Raw genomic sequence first — 18806 nt, 5'->3', positions numbered from 1 at the left:
CTTATGTTTTCCACCTTGTATGATTAATACAGATAGTGGGGTTTTTAGCTGAGGTTTCCCCAAAGTATTTTCATGTGTATTGGATATTGATTCTTCTTCTTCTGGTTATATGTGTTTAGCTTGATCTTGCTCGATCTTTAAGCTTCCGCAAATTGATAGTAGAAGTAGGTTATAGTATTTTGATTTGGTTACAATGCATTATCGATTAACCTACAGGCTGATTTTTCTACATAGGTCTCAGAGCTAGATTTGTAGAGAATTTTAAGAATTCCTACATAGTCCATTGCTTTGTTAGCATCATTTGTATGACTTTGGCCCTATTAAATTGAAAACACCTTCTTGAAATCCTCATCTTTTGTATATTCCTCTCTATATGCATCATGTGTAAACGACTCCATGAGCATATAAAGTTACCAAAGCTATTATATTTTTTATGTGGGTGGGCTTAAAATCATGTTTTTCGACTTGTTTGTGTCACCCTTCTTATACTTGATCACTAAATTAAGAAATTTTAATAACCCCATCCACTTTTAGTGTTGAGTCTATTGTAGCTTACTCTTGGCCTCCAACAACTATGGTGGTTGTTGATCTATGTGGATTACAGTCTCCTTTCCATCCAATAGTGTTTTCAATTTTTCACATCTTGTAACAGAACAATGAGCTCATAGGAAAACCCCATGACATACTTCTTAAAATGGTAGTTTACAAGCCTTCCCCCTTGCTTCAAGACATCTGATCTCCACTTCGAATGGGTGCGACAAATTTGGTAATGTGAGAACTGGTGCTTGGTTAATTGTATTCATCAACACTTAGACCTTTTGTTGACCCTTCCCTAATGGAATCTTTTCCCACTCATTTTTATAACATGGAGTGGTGCAGATATTTCTGAAAATGAAGTGATGAATTTCATCATGTACTGTGTACTTACTCCAACCAAGCTCCTAATGTTAGATCCATATGTACACACTAGCCACTTCATGATGACCTCCATCTTTGCAAGATATATCTTAAGCTTCCTTCCACCAATCACATACCCTAAATATACCAATGATTGCTATGCAAACTACACATTTCTTGATATTTTCCAGCAGTTGATGCTTGTTGAAAGTCTCTAGTACATGCATCAATTGAGGGATGTGTTCTCCCTCTAAGTAGCATTATAAAACAATATATCATCCAAATAAATAATAACAAATGAATTTAGATAATGGCATAGTGCAACATTCATTAGTCTCATGAACATAATTGTTGAATTAAATATAGACCAAACAGCATGACTAACCACTCGTACAAACCTTGTCTAGTTTTGAAGGTAGTCTTCTAAGTGTATTCTTCTTTGACTTGAAACTAGTGATACCCTGATTTTAAATCTAGCTTGGCGAAGTAATTCGCTTGTTATAACTAATCTAACATATCATTAATCTTGGGTTGGGGATACCTATTCTTAAGCTTAATATTATTTAAACACTTTGTAATCATTGAACATTCACCAATTCCCATTATTCTTTGGCACAAGGATGATGGGTGGCCAAAGTGAGGTATTGTTGAGAAGTGTAACAAGAAAGTCTCAATTTGACTTTGCCTCGGTCAAATTAAGTAATTCAAAATTTCCACATCAGTAAACAACTTGGAGGTAGTTAACTAAGGTGGCATGGCTCTTGTCACTCAATTAACTTAGTAAATTCAAGTTAGAGGGCTTGGAGTTCATTTAAGCATGTGTGATTGTTAATTTGTAGCAATCAAGGTCAATTATTTCCAGTTGTTTTCAATTAAACTAGTTCCAACTGTTGATAGAACTAGTGGAAGGTTAGTTGTGAAGTGGGACAATAGTTTAACTTGGTGATCATCTAGTTAACTGATCTATCAGCTCCAAATAGCTAGTGCATGCAGAAAATTCAAGTTCCCTAGTTGTGGTGGAGATTCCAAGGCATTAGTTATAGACTATTCTGGAGTGTACAGGTGTGTTGCATGCAACCAGAAATCAACCTTGGGAATTGCACAATCAATTGGAGGAAAATCCCTAAATAATAGGGGACTAATTCTTCAGGGATTGCGCAAGGAAATAGGGGCTCAACCAAAAGCAGAAATTGACTAAGTCTGGTTCAGAGCTTCTTAGTGAGCAGATAGATAGGATTTTCACTTGCAAGTTGTGCTCAGAGTGGGAAATCAATTGTAATACATTCTCTATCCATATGATCAATGCAAAGAGGCTTGAGGGGATTTTCCCAGTTGGGTTCCCCTAGGGAAAATTTTGTGCGTGTGTGATGTTTCTTCTTTTGTTTATGATTGATATTCTAAATTATGAATTACTTTCTGCAAACTAATAGAATGTGTTTGTGTCTTGTGATTTAGATTAAAATTTCATGAACAATTGCAAATCTACATCATAATGTAACCACCCTCCTCCCACATCTACCTGAGTAACTATCCAACTAGGGTAAGCATAAGACGAGAGGCCACTATGATTGGATTCGACCTCCTATGTGACCTTAAGGAAGTGGAATCGACAGAAACATCACACACAGTCATCCAACATCAGCTTCAAAATCCTCAGGAGACATGTCAACCACTCAGACAGTCTGTCCCTGGGTCCCACTGATGTTCTGGATCTCTTAGGCCTTAGTTTCTCTCATGCTATAGGCAAGGGAGCGACCAGAAACCCAAAGTTGCTCTCACAGGCTTTCTTGCCAGCGAACATAGACCAAAATTGTCAGTTTTATGCCAGCGACCCAGGGACTTAAGCCACTTTTTTACCCAGAGCCGAGGTCACTGCCCAGAATGAGTGATAGATTAAAATCAATAAAAGTACAAGGAAAAAATGATGCAAAAGCAATAATTTGAACAAGACCTTAACCAGACCCCTACTAGCCATGAAAGGAATTTCATCAAACATATCATCAACATGTAACCTATAGGTGTAAGCAACATAATTTAAGTGTAGGGATCTCATACTTATCTAAGAATCGCTATGAACCATTATTCCTCATGCCATTTGTTGCATTATCATCTATTAGGTCATAGACACGTTATCCATTCATATAGAAGTAAAAACATGTTGAAAGCCACATATAGTTGTTGTCATAAAACATAATATAACCAACATAATAGGAACAAAGATATCATAAACATATCAAACATAAAATCCACATATACATTGGTACATTTACACATGAAATTCAAGGGAATGGATTTCTCATTAACGAATGCAATAAACCAACCTGAGATGGGAGTAACACTTTCCACCCGACCATATATTGGCTGAGCCAAGTCTCTCTTCATCCAATCACCCTCATGCCATATTCCAAACATGAATGTGAGACTCTTAGAACACACAAAAAACATCAACAAGCATGGATTCCACCAGAGTTTTCTACCTACACCGCAAGGAATTTGAGTGTCTTCTAGTCTCTCAAGCTTTACCGCAATCCATAGTCTAATCCAGTGATCACTAGGCCTACACCAAGACATACTCTCCATGCTTTATCGTACATCCCATCTTGGGACTACTAGGCCCAACAGAGAGAAAATCCATCTCTTGGCTTTATCGTATATCCCACCATTCACCAAAAAGGATTCCTAAGCCCACTGGAGCACATAATCTGAATTTATTGCAACTCACAGTCCGATTCAAGGGTTACTAGGCCAGTGGCTTACGTGATCCACGGTGCGGTTCAGGGACTACTAGGCCATGCGTTTGTCAGTTCGAAGACCCACCCCACTCAGCTTCAAATCCAATCCGTCCATCCCACATTAACCGAATGTGAGAACCCATCTCATCAAAGCTATTAGGAAATAGCAAGGCTACGTTGAAGAACATTGTCACACTGACAAAACCCATTCCATGACAGAAGAGAACCACATGCAAACCCATGCATGACAAATCTAGCAAGGAAAATACACATGCAAGCCGATACCCGCAATGAATCCTGTTGTAGCTACTTGATCTTGCCTTTCCCTACTTGATCTTTGCTTCTTCTTGCCTTCTTTGACTTTCTTTCTCCAATGCCAAAGTGCTCCAAGAAACTCTAATTGTCCGAGAGTGAGAGTCTAGAGAGAAAATAATGAGAGATCTCCAAAACTCAACTGACAAAAGGTTACCAACTAACCTTCGGAAGCCTTTTTATAAATGAGACCTCTATTTTCTTCAATTTCCATTATTTTCCTTCAATTTCATCCTCACATGCAACATGTGACTTTTCACCTCCTTTTTCTCCTAATTTCCATCATTTTCATAAATAATTATGCCAAAAATGTCATTTTGCCTTTCCAAAGCCTTAGCCATTGCCTTTGGCAATTCTTTAGCCATAAACAACCAAATGAACACCCCCTAGGATGTCTTGCCCAACATTTAGCTTGGAATAAGTGTCCCATCAACTGTGGTTATTGTTTTTAACTTTTATTACATGGAATTTTTCACTAGGGTTGTTACAGAACCCTCCCCTTGGGGGACACTGTCATCAGTTTTCAATCACACATATACCTCAGCAACCTGTTGAAAGAATACATATTGCTCATGGAGCTTTATAACATAGCTTATTACGGTATTTACAATAATCATTTGCTGAGTGCCAACACCACCTAATCATCATAACATCATGATGACATAAAACCGCGTGATAGCATAGTAACATGACAACATAATCATAATGACATAACACCCATATCTCCTAATGGAGCTTTATAACATAGCTCATGGTGGTATTTACTTCCACATACATATGTACATATAACAACATCACCAAAAATATATACCAAAAACATATACCAAATCATATATATCAAAAACATATACCAAACACCAATATCATAGCAATACCTATTACACCATATCAAAGCATATATACCAAACCATGATATCGAATTTGCTTTGCCTCAACCGGAGAAAAAGGAAGGATACATAGCCCGCATCTAATCCACCATCTCCCATGTAGCTTCATCAGGTCCAAAGTGCTTCCATTTCACTTTAACTTGCTCGATTTCTCGATTCCGGAGCATGAGCACCATTTTTTGCATATACACTGAGGCTGCGACTAGAATTCTCCATCTAGTTCCACCTGTAATACAAACCATTCAATCACATGATCAACATCTTTAACATACTTCTTAAGCAATGACACACGGAAAACATCATGGACTTTCACTTTCGGAGGCAGTGCAAGTCGATAGGCTACTAGCCCAATCCTCTCAATGATACTAAAGGGTCCACAAAACTGTGGTGTTCCAACTTGGCACATGATCCAATCCACAAGGATCTCTTCTTTGGTTTGATGCGCAAGTACACCTATTCCCCAACCTGGAACTCCTTGAACAACCTATTCCTATCTGCATAACTCTTCTGCCTATCATGTGTTTCCTTTAGATTCTTCTTGATCACCTGCATTTCTTGTTCCATGTCTACCAACATATCTGGTCCAATCAATACTTTGCTAATTGGATCACTCCAACTAATGGGAGTGTTACAACTCTGCCCATACAATGCCTCAAAAGGACTCATCCTCAATGACTCTTGATAACTGTTGTTGTATGCAAACTCTACCAAAGGGAGATACTCTTCCCACTTCGTTGTTGATGCATCACATACATCCTCAACATGTCCTCTAATATCCTGTTGACCCTCTCTGTCTGTCCATCTATCTACAAATGATAAGTTGTGTTGAAGGCCAACTCTGTGCCCAAACCTACAAATAACTCCTTCCAGAACTTGGAAGTGAACTTCGCATCCCTGTCTGACACAATATTCTTTGGAATACCATGTAGTCTAACCACATCTCTGATGAATACCTGTGCCACATTGCTAGCTGAGAATGTAGACTTCACTGGAATGAAGTGTGCAACCTTTGTTAACCTGTCCACAATGACCATGATGGAATCATGTTGCTTCACTGTCTTAGGCAACCTTGTGATGAAATCCATGGAAATAACCTCCCATTTCCATTCTGGAATTGCAATCGGCTATAGTAGTCCACCTAGATGTTTACACTCTACTTTCACTCGCTAACAGTCAAAACACCTTGCCACAAACTCTGCTACATCCCTCTTCAAATTCGGCCAATAGTAAAATATCTTCACTGTTGTTAGTGTCTTCTGATAACCTGGTGACCTGAATAAGGTTTCACATGAAACTCCCTCAAGATCACCTTCTCGAGCTCACTACCATTGGGCATATATATCATGTCTCTGAATCTGACCAATCCATATGTTGTAAGACAATAATCCATACCTTATGCACCTGCACCTATACCTGTACTGCCACATGTACTTGTACCACTACCTGTACATGTACTTGTACCTTCACATGTACCTGTACCAACACCCTACTGCAACCTGTGCACAATCTCCATATACCTAACATCTTGCTGACATGCCTACAAGATCCTATCCTGTAAGTCTGTCCCATAGGAGCTCATAGTTGCCAAGTGATGTACCTGTACTTATCTACTGAGAGGATTTTCCACCTTGTTCTCTTTACCTTTGATGTACTTGATCTCGAAAACAAATTCGTTGATCGTGGTCAACCATCTAGCCTACCTACTGTTCAGATTCGGCTGATCAAACAAATACCTCAAGCCAATGTGATCACTCATAAGTAGAAACCTCCTGCCAAGAAGATAGTGTCTCCACTCTTCAATGCATGTATGATCATTGCTAGTTCAAGATCATGTTTCTGGTAGTTCTTCTCGTTCTCGTTTAGTTTATGGAACTCATAGCATACCACTTATCCAACATGCATAAGGACTCCACAAGCCCTCTATTGCAAACATTTGTGCATACCACAAACCCTTTGTCAGGATCTGCAATCTGTAGCACTGGTGCATGTGTCAACAACTGCTTAAGCTGCTCAAAGCTAGCCTTGTACTCCTTTGTCCATTCAAACTTCTCACCTTTCCTTGGCAATGATGTGATAGGAAAATAAATCTGCGAGAAGTTCCTGATGAACCTCCTATAATAGCCTACCAAACCCATGAAAGATCTCACCTCAACCACACTCGTAGGAGCTACCCACTCCATGATTGCTCTATCTTCTCTAGCTACTGCAATTCCCTCCTTGGAGATGACATGCCCCAAGTAAGTCTGAAAGAAACTACACTTGTTGAGCCTAGCATAAAACTTATTCTCTCTCAAAAACCTCAACACTGCTGCTAAATGCTCGACATGCTCTTCCTCATTTTTAGAATATACCAATATATCATCAATGAACACAATAACAAAATTATCTAAATATGGACGCAACACACTATTCATCAATCACATCAATGTAGTTGGAGCATTAGTTAAGCCAAATGGAACAACAAAAAGCTCATAATGCCCATACCTGGTCCTGAAACAATGATGCAAAAGCAATAAGTTGAACAAGACCTTAACCAAGCCCCTACTAGCCATGATAGGCATTCCATCAAACATATCATAAACATGTAGCCTACAAGTGTAAGAAATAGAATTAAGTGTGGGATATCATACTTATCTTAGAATCATTATGAACCATTGTTCCCTCATTCCATTTGTTGCATTATCGTCTATTAGGTCATAGACACATTATCCATTCATATACAAGTAAAACATGTTGAGAGCCACACATAGTTGTTGTCATAAAACATACATATAACCAACATAATAGGAACAAAGATATCATAAACATATCATCCATAAAATCCACATATATTGGTACATTTACACATGAAAATCAAGGGAATGGATTTCTCATTAATTGCAATAAACCAACCGGAGATGGGACTACCGCATTCCACCCGGCGATATATTGGCTGAGCCAAGTCTCTCTTTAGCCAATCACCCCTATGCCATATATTGGCTGAGCCAAGTCTCTCTTCAGCCAATCACCCCCATGCCATATTCCAAGCATGAATGTGGGACTCATAGAACACACAAAAAACACCAACAAGCATGGATGCCACCGGAGTTCTCTGCCTACACTGTGAGGAATTTGAGTGCCTCCTAGTCTCCCAGACTTTACCACAATCCATAGTCTGATCCAGGGATCACTAAGCCCTACACCTAGACATACTCTCCGGATTTTACCATGCATCCCATCCCGAAACTACTAGGCCCAATAGAGAGAAAATACACCTCTTGGCTTTACCGTATAACCCGTCATTCACCGACAAGGATTCCTAGGCACATAATCTGGCTTTACTGCAACCCACAGTCTGGTTCAGGGGTTACTAGGCCAATGGATTATGTGATTCACAGTCCGGTTCAGGGACCATTAGGCCATGTGTTTGTTAGTTCAGAGATCCACCCCACTCAGCTTCGAATCCAATCCGTCCATCCCACATTAACCGAATGTGAGAACCCATCTCATCAAAGCTATCAGGAAATGGCAAGGCTAGGCTGAAGAACACTTTCACACCTAGAAAAACCCATGCCATGATAGAAAAGAACCACATGCAATCCCATGCATGCCAAATCTAGCAAGGAAAATACACATGCAAGTCGATACCTGCAATGAAGCCTGATGTAGTTGCTTAATCCTGCCTTTCCCTGCTTGATATTTGCTTCCTCTTGCCTTCTTTGCCTTTCTTGCTCCAATGTCAAAGTGATCCAAGAAACTCTAAGTGTCCAAGAGTTAGAGAGAGAGAAAATAATGAGAGAGCTCCAAAACTCAACTAACAAAAGTTTACCAACTGATCCTCAAAAGCCTTTTTATAAATGAGCCCTCTATTTTCTTCATTTTCCATTATTTTCCTTCAATTTTCTCCTCACATGCAATATGTGACCTTTCACCTCCTTTTTCTCCTAATTTGCATTATTTTCATAAATAATTGTGCCAAAAATGTCATTTTTCTTTTCCAAATCCTTAGACATTGCCTTTGCCAATTTCTTTAACCATAAACAACCAAATGAACACCCCTAAGATGTTTTTCCCAACATTCAGCTTGGAATAAGTGTCCCATTGACCGTGGTTATTGTTTTTAACTTTTATTACATGGAAATTTTCACCAAGGCTGTTACACATAATTTCTGCATGGTATCAAATCAGGATTCACAGTAGAACAAGAATTTCAAATTTGTTTATCAGGAGAATCAAATTTGCAATTCAGTGTAGCAGGATCTCTTAAGATCTGAGAATATGACCTTCAACAAGCTAAGGCTAGTGTATGCCTTGGAAGGCACCTCTAATTTCATCGCGTGGAGGCAGTATTGGATGACAATGACTTGCTATAATACATCAATACAGATGTTGCCAAACCTCGAGCATCTAATCCCGAGAACCTTTCTCAATGGAAGAAAGATGTAGCTAAGGCGAGGAGAATAATATTTCAGGGAGTATAGGACCACATTGTCACTGATCTCCATGGGAAAGAAACTCCCTATGCAATGTGGAAGGCACTGATAGATATGTTCTAGAATAGCAACGACCATAGGAAACTGGCGCTCAAGGATAAACTTTGAAATATCAAATATGTAGAAGAATGACACTATTCAATAGTATCTGAGCAAGTTCACACAAGTTCGTGATGAGTTTGCAAAAGTTGGGGTTATTGTTTCATATGATGATTTGGTAAGCCTAGCCCTTCTAGGCCTTCCCAAGAGTTGGCATAGCTACCAAGATTCGATGAACGGGAGGGAGAAACTAACGAATTGGGAACACTTATGATATGATTTAGTACAAGAAGAGATAAGGCAGAATATCAGAGACGGATTAACATCCAAAGAAGAGGAAGAAGACTTTTCTCTAGTCAGTGAAGGAATGAAGGCCAAGGGATAGACGTCCCAAGGTGAGGCTGAATCCAGTTGTTTTCAATTAAACGAGTTCCAATTGTTGATAGAACTAGTGGAAGGTCAGTTATGTAGTGGGACAACATTCTAACTCAGTGATCATCCAGTTCACTGATCAATCAGCTCAAAATAGCTATTTCATGCCGAGAATTCGAGTTCCCCTGTTGCGGTGAAGATTCCAAGGTAGTGTAACATTAGTTATAGACTATTATCGAGTGTACAAGTGTTGCATGCAACCAAATGATCAACCTTGGGAATTTTGCAATCAATTGGAGGAAAATTAATAAATAATAGGGGCCTAATTCTTCAAGAATTACGCAAGGAAATAGGGGCTCAAGCAGAGGCAGAAATTGACTAAGGCTAGTCAGAGATTTTCATTGAGAAAAGAGATAGGTTATTCACTTGCAGGTTGTGCTTAGAGCAGACAAGCAATTGTAATACATTCTCTATTCATTTATTTAATGTAAAGAGGCTTGAGGAGTTTTTCCCAATTGGGTTCCCCTAGAAAAATATTGTGTGCGTATGAGGTTTTTTCTTGCATGTTTATGATTGATGTTCTAAATTGTGAATTACTTTCCGCAAAGAAAAGAGTAAGTTTGTGTCTTGTGCTTTAGATTTAAATGTCATGAGAAGTTGCAAATCTACATCATAATTTATACAGGTACTTGGTTGAATTGCACTCTAATCCAATAGTAGTTGAAAGTGCTTCTTCATTACACTTGCTTCTAGAATAGACAATTTGTACAATCTAATAATTAGCAATGGGGAGTTTGCCAATAAACATTTCTCTCTTAAGTAGTGTCCCCTTAGGCTCTTAGAACACTACCCCATATGTCTATGGTAACTCCTACAGTTTTTGCTTTTGTTCTTTATTACACCCGTCCAAGGATGCCATTGCCTTTATTGACTCCTCAGTGGATTAATTTTCTCTTAACAATAGTAAAACATATTTCTCACTAGAATTAATCAATTTCTTAGCTTGTTTAGCACTTACCAGTGAAACCTTAGATGTGTATGTGTGTTGATGATTAATGATTTCCCATCCTAGATGAGGAAATATTGGTTGGTTCTTTGCATGAAGATTGCATCCCACACATACATGTAGGGACTCCCAAACACAACTCCACATGTATCAAGTGGTACTACATCCAATTCTACTTCATCAATATAATTAGCATTGATAGCATATTTTATTCTACATTTTTTGTTATCTTAATTTATACATCTTTATTTACCAATCCCAATAGATATGGGATAGGATAATCACAGACCTCCCATCCAAGTTTGTTGAATAGATCCACTGAAATGAGATTAACTTGTGAACCTAAGTCAAATAGGTAATCAATCTTGGTCTACTTAACCTGAATCTTAATATGGAAGAGTTTGGTCATCTCCTCTTCCAGGTGATTAAGGCTACTAAGATTCACCTTCTTCTGCACTGATGTGCAAAAAATAATATCATCCACATTGGAGTTGTTGTTCACGTGATTGCTCAAATATATGGCAATAAGACTTGTTTTCTTCCTATTGTAGCATCCATTGTCCTTTTAATTTTATTTTCAGTTTTATTGCAAAAATGAAAAAAAAAATCAAATATTATGTTATAGCGGAAATAAGAGGAAATGCGGAAATTTGAAAGAAATGACTTATTTTATATTATTAATGGCTTTTGAATGTGAGAAACCCGCGAGAAGATATGAGTCGTCCACTTGGAAGGCAACAGATCCGATGGTAATCGCGCGGTTAACAAGCGCGAGGGTTAATTCAAAATCGGATGTGATAAATTATAAAGTTGAGTTAAAACCTTAGTTGATCAGGGTCATCTGCTTGCAGGCAGCAGATCCGACGGATATCGCGTCGAAAAGTGCATAGGTTTTATTTTTAAAATCAGACCCGATAAGCCTTTTAACTGCAGTTTTATTTCTTATCGGGTCCGTGAGGAAGTCAAAGGCTTGTTGAAAAAGCGGATGCGATAAGGTTTTGTTTAACAGGTTTAAAGTCTTGTTGAGTTCCAAAGGATTGGACCATCCATTGAATGGGTGATCAGACGGTGATCGCGCTCAAATGTGCACGTGGGTTCACAACTCAGGTGGACCCGATATGTAATGAATTGGGGCTTTATTCCTTTGGTTTCCAGCAACGGTGATTGGTCGGGTTTCCTTGCGTTTTAGCCAATCAGAACATTTCTGATGCATACATGGGCCCAATTCCACGCACGGAGTTTTGTTAAAATGCAATGTGTTGTGTTAAAACAGTTTAACTATTATCAGAACATCTACAGAGAAACTTCATCAGCAGCCAAGCCACAGCCGAACAGCGAGCAACCATCATCAATTTTCTAATTTCTGTTACTTCCTATTATTTTGTTTTCTTGAGAATGAGGTGTCTTTTACCCTCTAATGTAATATTTTGTAGTGATTTTTACTTTAGACAGTTAGGAGATAGTTACGTTGTTTCACAGTTTTGGTTATTACCAATTGTTTCATAATGTATAAAAAGAGGAAAATTTACAAAGAGAGGGTTCGAATTTTGAAGAACCTAGAAACTAGGCCACTGTATTCTTGATAAAATTGTTGATTAATGAAAGAATCAGAAGTTTTCCACACATTGTTGGGTATGATTTTGTGACTTCTCTGTTATGTGTCATCATATGTCTTCTTTTAAGTATGGTAATGAAGCAGCAGGTCTTTATTTGCTTATGTAAATGAAGTTAAAATTCCTTAAAAGAGCGCTCCTATACTTGAAGTTCCTACCTCTACAATTCTTCTAAGTTACAGATAGTAGTTTCTGTGTAAAACAGCATATTGTCTTTAACTTCTCTAAGTGTCACAGATAGTAGATTTTGTGTAAAACAACATATTGTCTCTGACTTCTCTTAGCATTCTTCATTCAACATTCATATTCAGCAATCAAATGGCATTCTGAGACTTTCATGTCACCTAAGTATTGAGGGTTAAAAACCAGGTCTTTCAGGTCCTTCATTTGAGAATACAACATACAATTAAGTGACAACTAAGTGACATAAACAATAAACATTAATGTCTTAAGCACAATTTCTACACAGCCAAGAAATTGGTTTCTTAAGGAACAACACTTCCCATCATTCTTACAATTATTTGGGTTTAGCTCTAGATGTAGTTTCTAACAATTCTCCTTAGTGTGACCATCAATTTCAGTGGTTGCAATGATTGGTAAGATCCTTAGACTGATGTGTAGTGGTTTTCATCTTCTTATCTTCTCCCCTTTCCACTTCTTTCGTTCCTTGGAAGCTTCCTAGTGTTAATTTTATTTTGAACCTCTTGATTGCCCTTTCTTTTGGTCTATGTTTTCCAAGTATTGTGCCTATAAACAAGCCTCATCAAATGTTCTCAGCTTGAACAACATCACCTACTTTCGTAGAGGGTTGTGTAGACTCTTAGATACTTTATAAGTACATTTGGACTCTTGGGAGAGAGACAAAACATGTTCCCATTTTATTGAATTCAATGGTGTACTCATGTACACTATGTTCCTACCTATGCTTGAACTAGTGTCATTGGATTCACTAGTTCTCTACATACACAATAGCGTAGAATTAGGACTTTTTGAGGGTTTTGAAGTCTCCCAACTTAGTTACTGAGGTATCAACCTCTAGCCTAAGTGTCTCAATATCCTTTTCCCACCATGGTAGAGCATGGCCCTCTAGCAAATTATATTTTATGCTTTTCATCTATGCGGTGAATGCTAAAATATACTTATAATTGTTGCAACTAGTGATTCAATTTTAAGGCATCAATCTCACCTTGGTACAACTTTATGTCGACCTTCACTTCCATCTTGAATAAGAACTGTGAATTGGTAACAACACTCAAACTCAATTCATCTTTCTCAAGTTTTTTCCTTGAATCCTTTTCTAAGTCTTCACAATCCCCCAATTTTCCCTCTCACCTGACCTCTAAGTTGGAACCTCAATCTTCTCTGATTCCACGTTTGATTGCTAGAGCAACCATAAGGAGGTTCAAATTGTGATTGATGTTGTCGACCTGTACTTATAGCCTTGTGAATCTCTCTACCATTAGAGCAAGGTTATTATGAACAGACTCATTGGTTATGGTTAGGGTTCTATGACTTTCTGCTTACATTGATGCCTGGATCCTCCAAAACTTCCCACGAGATTCCCCAAGAAACCTATTCTGATACCAATATGATATGTAAACTACCATGAACATTCCACTAGACAATTCTAACAAAATAATATAAAATCTATACTATGAAGGTTAAATTCCTTTCGATTCCATATTTGTTAATTATTGAATTTTTCGTGTATACATGAAATAAATAAATACGAAAAATAGAGAACAAAAAATACAATCACACATGATCCACAAAGGACACAAAGGTGTGTTATGGGAAACCCTTATGGGAGAAAACCTAGTTGGAAGGTGAGACTACTTTGCTCTCTTTTTTGGTATCAGAAAAAATCCAAATACAAAGGAGAAGGCATTTTGTATAATTACCTGATATTTGTAGCCTACTAGGATGTTATAGCACAATAACCCCCTCTGTTGAGCTCTCTAATTCACACTCTTGGTTGTTTTGCTCTACTATGAACAAGATACCATCGCATTGAATGGAACCCCCCTCTCCTCCTAGTGGCATGGTTTTAACATAGCCTAAAGCCAACTAGGGGTCAAGTTTGACTCTTTAACTCTCGACTAGAGTTACAAATTTGACCCTTCTAGAGTCTTCTTCATAATTCTCATGTGGATAGCGCCTCATGCATGAGTAATGGGGGCTGACATGGCATTCACTTGTACCATGGTTGACAAACATGGTAGGTTAACTTCAAGGAGGCATTACTTTTGCATATGAACTATGGTTGACATGATTCTTGCATCATTGGAAAGGTCTTTGAGTGTAGAAGAGTGTCATAAGGGTTCACAACTTAATCAAGAGATGTTTGAACCCAAAAAAACATTATTTAATGCCTTAAATGGCTCCGAAAAAATTTCAAACCCTAATTCTCTAAACTGAAACCCACAGGTAAAAATGGCCTTGCAAGTTGACTCTTACAAATTTTCCACTTTAGAAGCATTGTGATAGAGGAAAAGTAATATAATGATCCAATCTAGATCATCCACACTCGTGTCCAAGCTAAGTAACACCTTGAAACTATATGACACTATGGTCTTTTGCACCCTTCAATATGTTTGTGCCTCTCTACTCTTTTAGTATCTCCTCCACACTCCTATTGAAACTGTGTAACAGGGTTTGTTATTAAAAAGTGAACCATTTTCCCTCATTCTATTATATTTAGATTTTTTATTGTTGTAATTAAGGCTAAGTTTAGGATTTATGAACCCTCTTGAAGCCTCCATGGGACTTAGAAGTCTCTAGTGGATTCCCCCACATTACTAAGTCCCCATATTCAAATTATCGTGATCTAACATGGTCACCACTTAGACATGGGAGGGATATTTGAACAATAACCTTACTAGAGCCATAACTTTTGCATGCAAACTCTTGTATATGCGAAGGATACATATCCCATATTCAAATTATGGTGTGTTGGCATGGTCACCACTTAGACATGGGAGCGATATTTGAACAATGACCTTACTAGAGCCATAACTTTTGCATACAAACTCTAGTGTAGGTGAAGGATACCTCATTGAAAAGATATTAATGAGAAGCACAATTTCAACCTTGGATGATATAAGCATATGAGAATACTCATCTAGCACCATGACCAAAAAATGTTATTTGAGGCCACAAAATGTGTCAGAAATTGATGCCCTGAATTTCATAAAATAAACACCATCTTTCAGGGCCCCAATTTCTAATCATCCCTATCTAGAGCATCAACAGGTAGCAAAGACAAAATACATAATGACATAAGGCAAGGGGAACACAAAAATATGGGTGTCAAACACATTACATAGTGACCCCTAAAACATGATGGTTTACAAACACACACACACAATTAGAATCTTTATGTCTGTATCCTTTGTGTAATTTGTTATTTTTTTAATATATATTTAAACAACATTAACACATTAAAGGATGAAATATAGACATAAAGATTCAATTTTTTTGGAATTTAGAACTAAAACATTTACATGATAAATCAATCATACAACTAGTCACTACTTAGTGACTAGTACTTACTAGTACTACATCAATGATGATCAAATGAGTCATTGTTACTATAGGTGTGAATGTCTTTCCTTTGACCTTTTCTAGTTGTCTTTGCTAATTGAGCTACGAAAATGAGGAAGAATATGGATTGTTGTAAGAAAAAACTTGAAAAGAGTGGTGGACAAATCCACTTTCCCAGTTGATATGCCCATCCAAATATATTTATAGCTCCCAATAATATTACATACAGGCTAATATTACCATATATAAGTTGTTAATGAATGAATTGATCATATTTTGAGCTACTAAGATGTAGAAGGGGGTTTCATCAATAGGATCAAATTGCACTAGATTAGTCAGCGCTTTTTATGTATCTCTGTCACAATGGTTTGGGCATTACGCATTATAAATGGTAGAGATACGAAGAAAGATGATTACTTTTAGTTCTCCTAAAGGGATTGGACCATTATATTGTTTGGTGGACAAATCCACTTTCCCAGCAGATTTGGATTGGATCATTATATTGTTTGTCGTCCATCTTGAGAATGGAAAAAGTGGAGAAATTAGCTCACAAGACCATTTTTACCAATGGGACCCAATTTGGCAAATTGGGATTTGAAACCTTCCAAGAGCATTTTGAGGCATCAAACAATGTTTTTTGGGGAGGTAAAACTTTGTCGCTTTAGTGTAGCACATTTTTTTCCTATTTTACACACAAAGACCTTTCTAACAACACAAGAATCACCTCAATCACACTCCATATGCAAAAGTTATGCCACTTAGAAGTTGACCTTCATGTTTTCACCAGCATAATTCAAGCGGATGTCACGTCAGCCCCCATAAGTCGTGGAAAATGGGCTAGCCAAGTGATCATAATGAAAGAGACTCTAAAAGAGTCCATATTATAACTTTGATTAACAGTTGAGGGAGTCAAACCTAACCACTAGTAGGCTATTGTGTTGTATTACAATTGGACCACTAAGAGGAAAAGGGGTTCCATTCTTTTCGAGTGCAGTTGTTCCATAGACGAATAGAGTAGGCGAGAGGGATAGGGAGAGAGCACACAGAGAGGATTTATGCATTGTAGTAGCCCACGGGCCACAAGCGAGGATTTATGCACTGTAGTAGCCCACGGGCCACAAGCCTTACTTCTTTGTACTCGCAGTGATATTTTATTCAGAGAGAGAGTAAAGTGACATTACCTTCCAACTACAGTTTCTCCTAAAAGGGTTTCCCATGATATATCTTGTGTCAAATGTGGGTTGTGAGTTTTTATTTTGTTTTTCTCCATTTTCTGCATAAATCTTAATTTGCATGCACACGCAATAAAATAAACAATAACCTACAGATTCATAAATCTAAAAAGAAATAAACTCTAAGAGTGTAGATTTTCGGATTTTTAAGAATATTTTTATCGATTTGTTGTGACAAACTGTCCATTGGAATATCCACAACAGTTTATGGATCACCAATACTTAAGTCTCATCAAAGATAAACCCAAAACACCTTAAAGCTCGACCCTAATAAATGAAATGAGGAAAAAGAAGGCATATGATGCCTTTGTAAGATCCACAAGCCACTTTTTGACAGGGCACATGTCCTAAACTTCAGACACATGCAAGGCACACGTTGGACATGAATTTCATGTGTCCTCACAAATTTGTGTCCGAAACGTGAGATTCATGGCACATGACCCCCTAGGGGCATGTCCTATGACTTAGTATGGTACCAATGTAGATCCATTTTGAGTCAGTGATGGATGTCTTTGAATCTCTTTGCTTGAAAAAGTTAAAAGAAGAGGTTTGCATTGTGTAAACAATGTTAGGTACTGAACCAGAACTATGCAGTTTTTTGGACCATTTTTGGTTCAAAATGCAAACCATTCTTTAAAGTCCATCAGAGTTCCAAAGATGACGAAACACTAGAGTATGCTTCCAGATTTGCCATTGTATTGCCAAAAGAAGCCGCATTGCAAGCTAGAAAACATGAACAGCTTGAATACCTGGAGAAAGTTACTCCACTCTAAACCAAAATGTTTATCTAAGAGATGAGATACAACGTCTAAGACAAAAGAGATTGAACGTCTTGTAGAGAGAAAATGATGGGCTGGCTTGTGAAATGGTGCCACAATCGCAAAGCTCAATTAATCAATGTATTGTTTTGACTTGAACACTGTTGTGAATAAACAAAAGGCACAGCTAAATCTGGCTTACTACAATTGATCCTGGAGGACTAAGAGTTTTAAAAGCATAGTGAAGGAAGTAAACACCTTTTAGCTGTTGAATTTCCAACATTAAAGTTTATGCTCTAGACAAACCCTTGTAATTTGCATTTTCTAAGTACATAAAGACTTGACGGAGTCCCTTATTCATTGTTGGTTTCCTACATTGGGTTTGCAAGGTAAATCACAGTATTTTTTGTGCATATAACTATATGACTTTATGTACTGAATTCTTTGTTAGATTACGTAGAACATTAATTACACAACCACAATAAATAAAATTGAGCACAAGAAGAAACAACATAGGATGTTGGTGAATCGAGTTGACCATAGCCTAAATGAATATGAATCATTTGAAACCCACATATTGTACGAGGTGAATTGCGTTATATGCATTTAAAGACATCTTCAATAGATGGGGCCTTGCAGATGAAGAAGCAAAATGGATTAATCGGCTATGCACAATGTAGCCTCTCAGAGTGTTATTGAGGGATTTCTCATCGTTATTGATTCATTAGGAACCACCTTCAAAGGAGAAATTGTCAAGGACTCAGTTCACTAATGCATTATACCTACATTGTGGGTGGATAGAAATCACTCGCCACATTTATTAGCACTAAGAGTGTTCCAAAGAACACTGAAAGCTCGTGTGCACCACTTGGCAACGTATTTTGTAAAGTGAGTGCTTTTGGATTTTCACTCTACTAATTTCTAAGGACTGGCATTTCAGCAG

This window comes from Pinus tabuliformis, chromosome 3_2 (assembly GCF_031772625.1).
Source record: "Pinus tabuliformis cultivar Carrire ecotype Pingquan chromosome 3_2, CPIR1, whole genome shotgun sequence".
NCBI lineage: Eukaryota > Viridiplantae > Streptophyta > Pinopsida > Pinales > Pinaceae > Pinus > Pinus tabuliformis.
The sequence above is the reverse complement of the archived record's forward strand: the minus strand, read 5'-3'. Positions refer to the sequence as shown.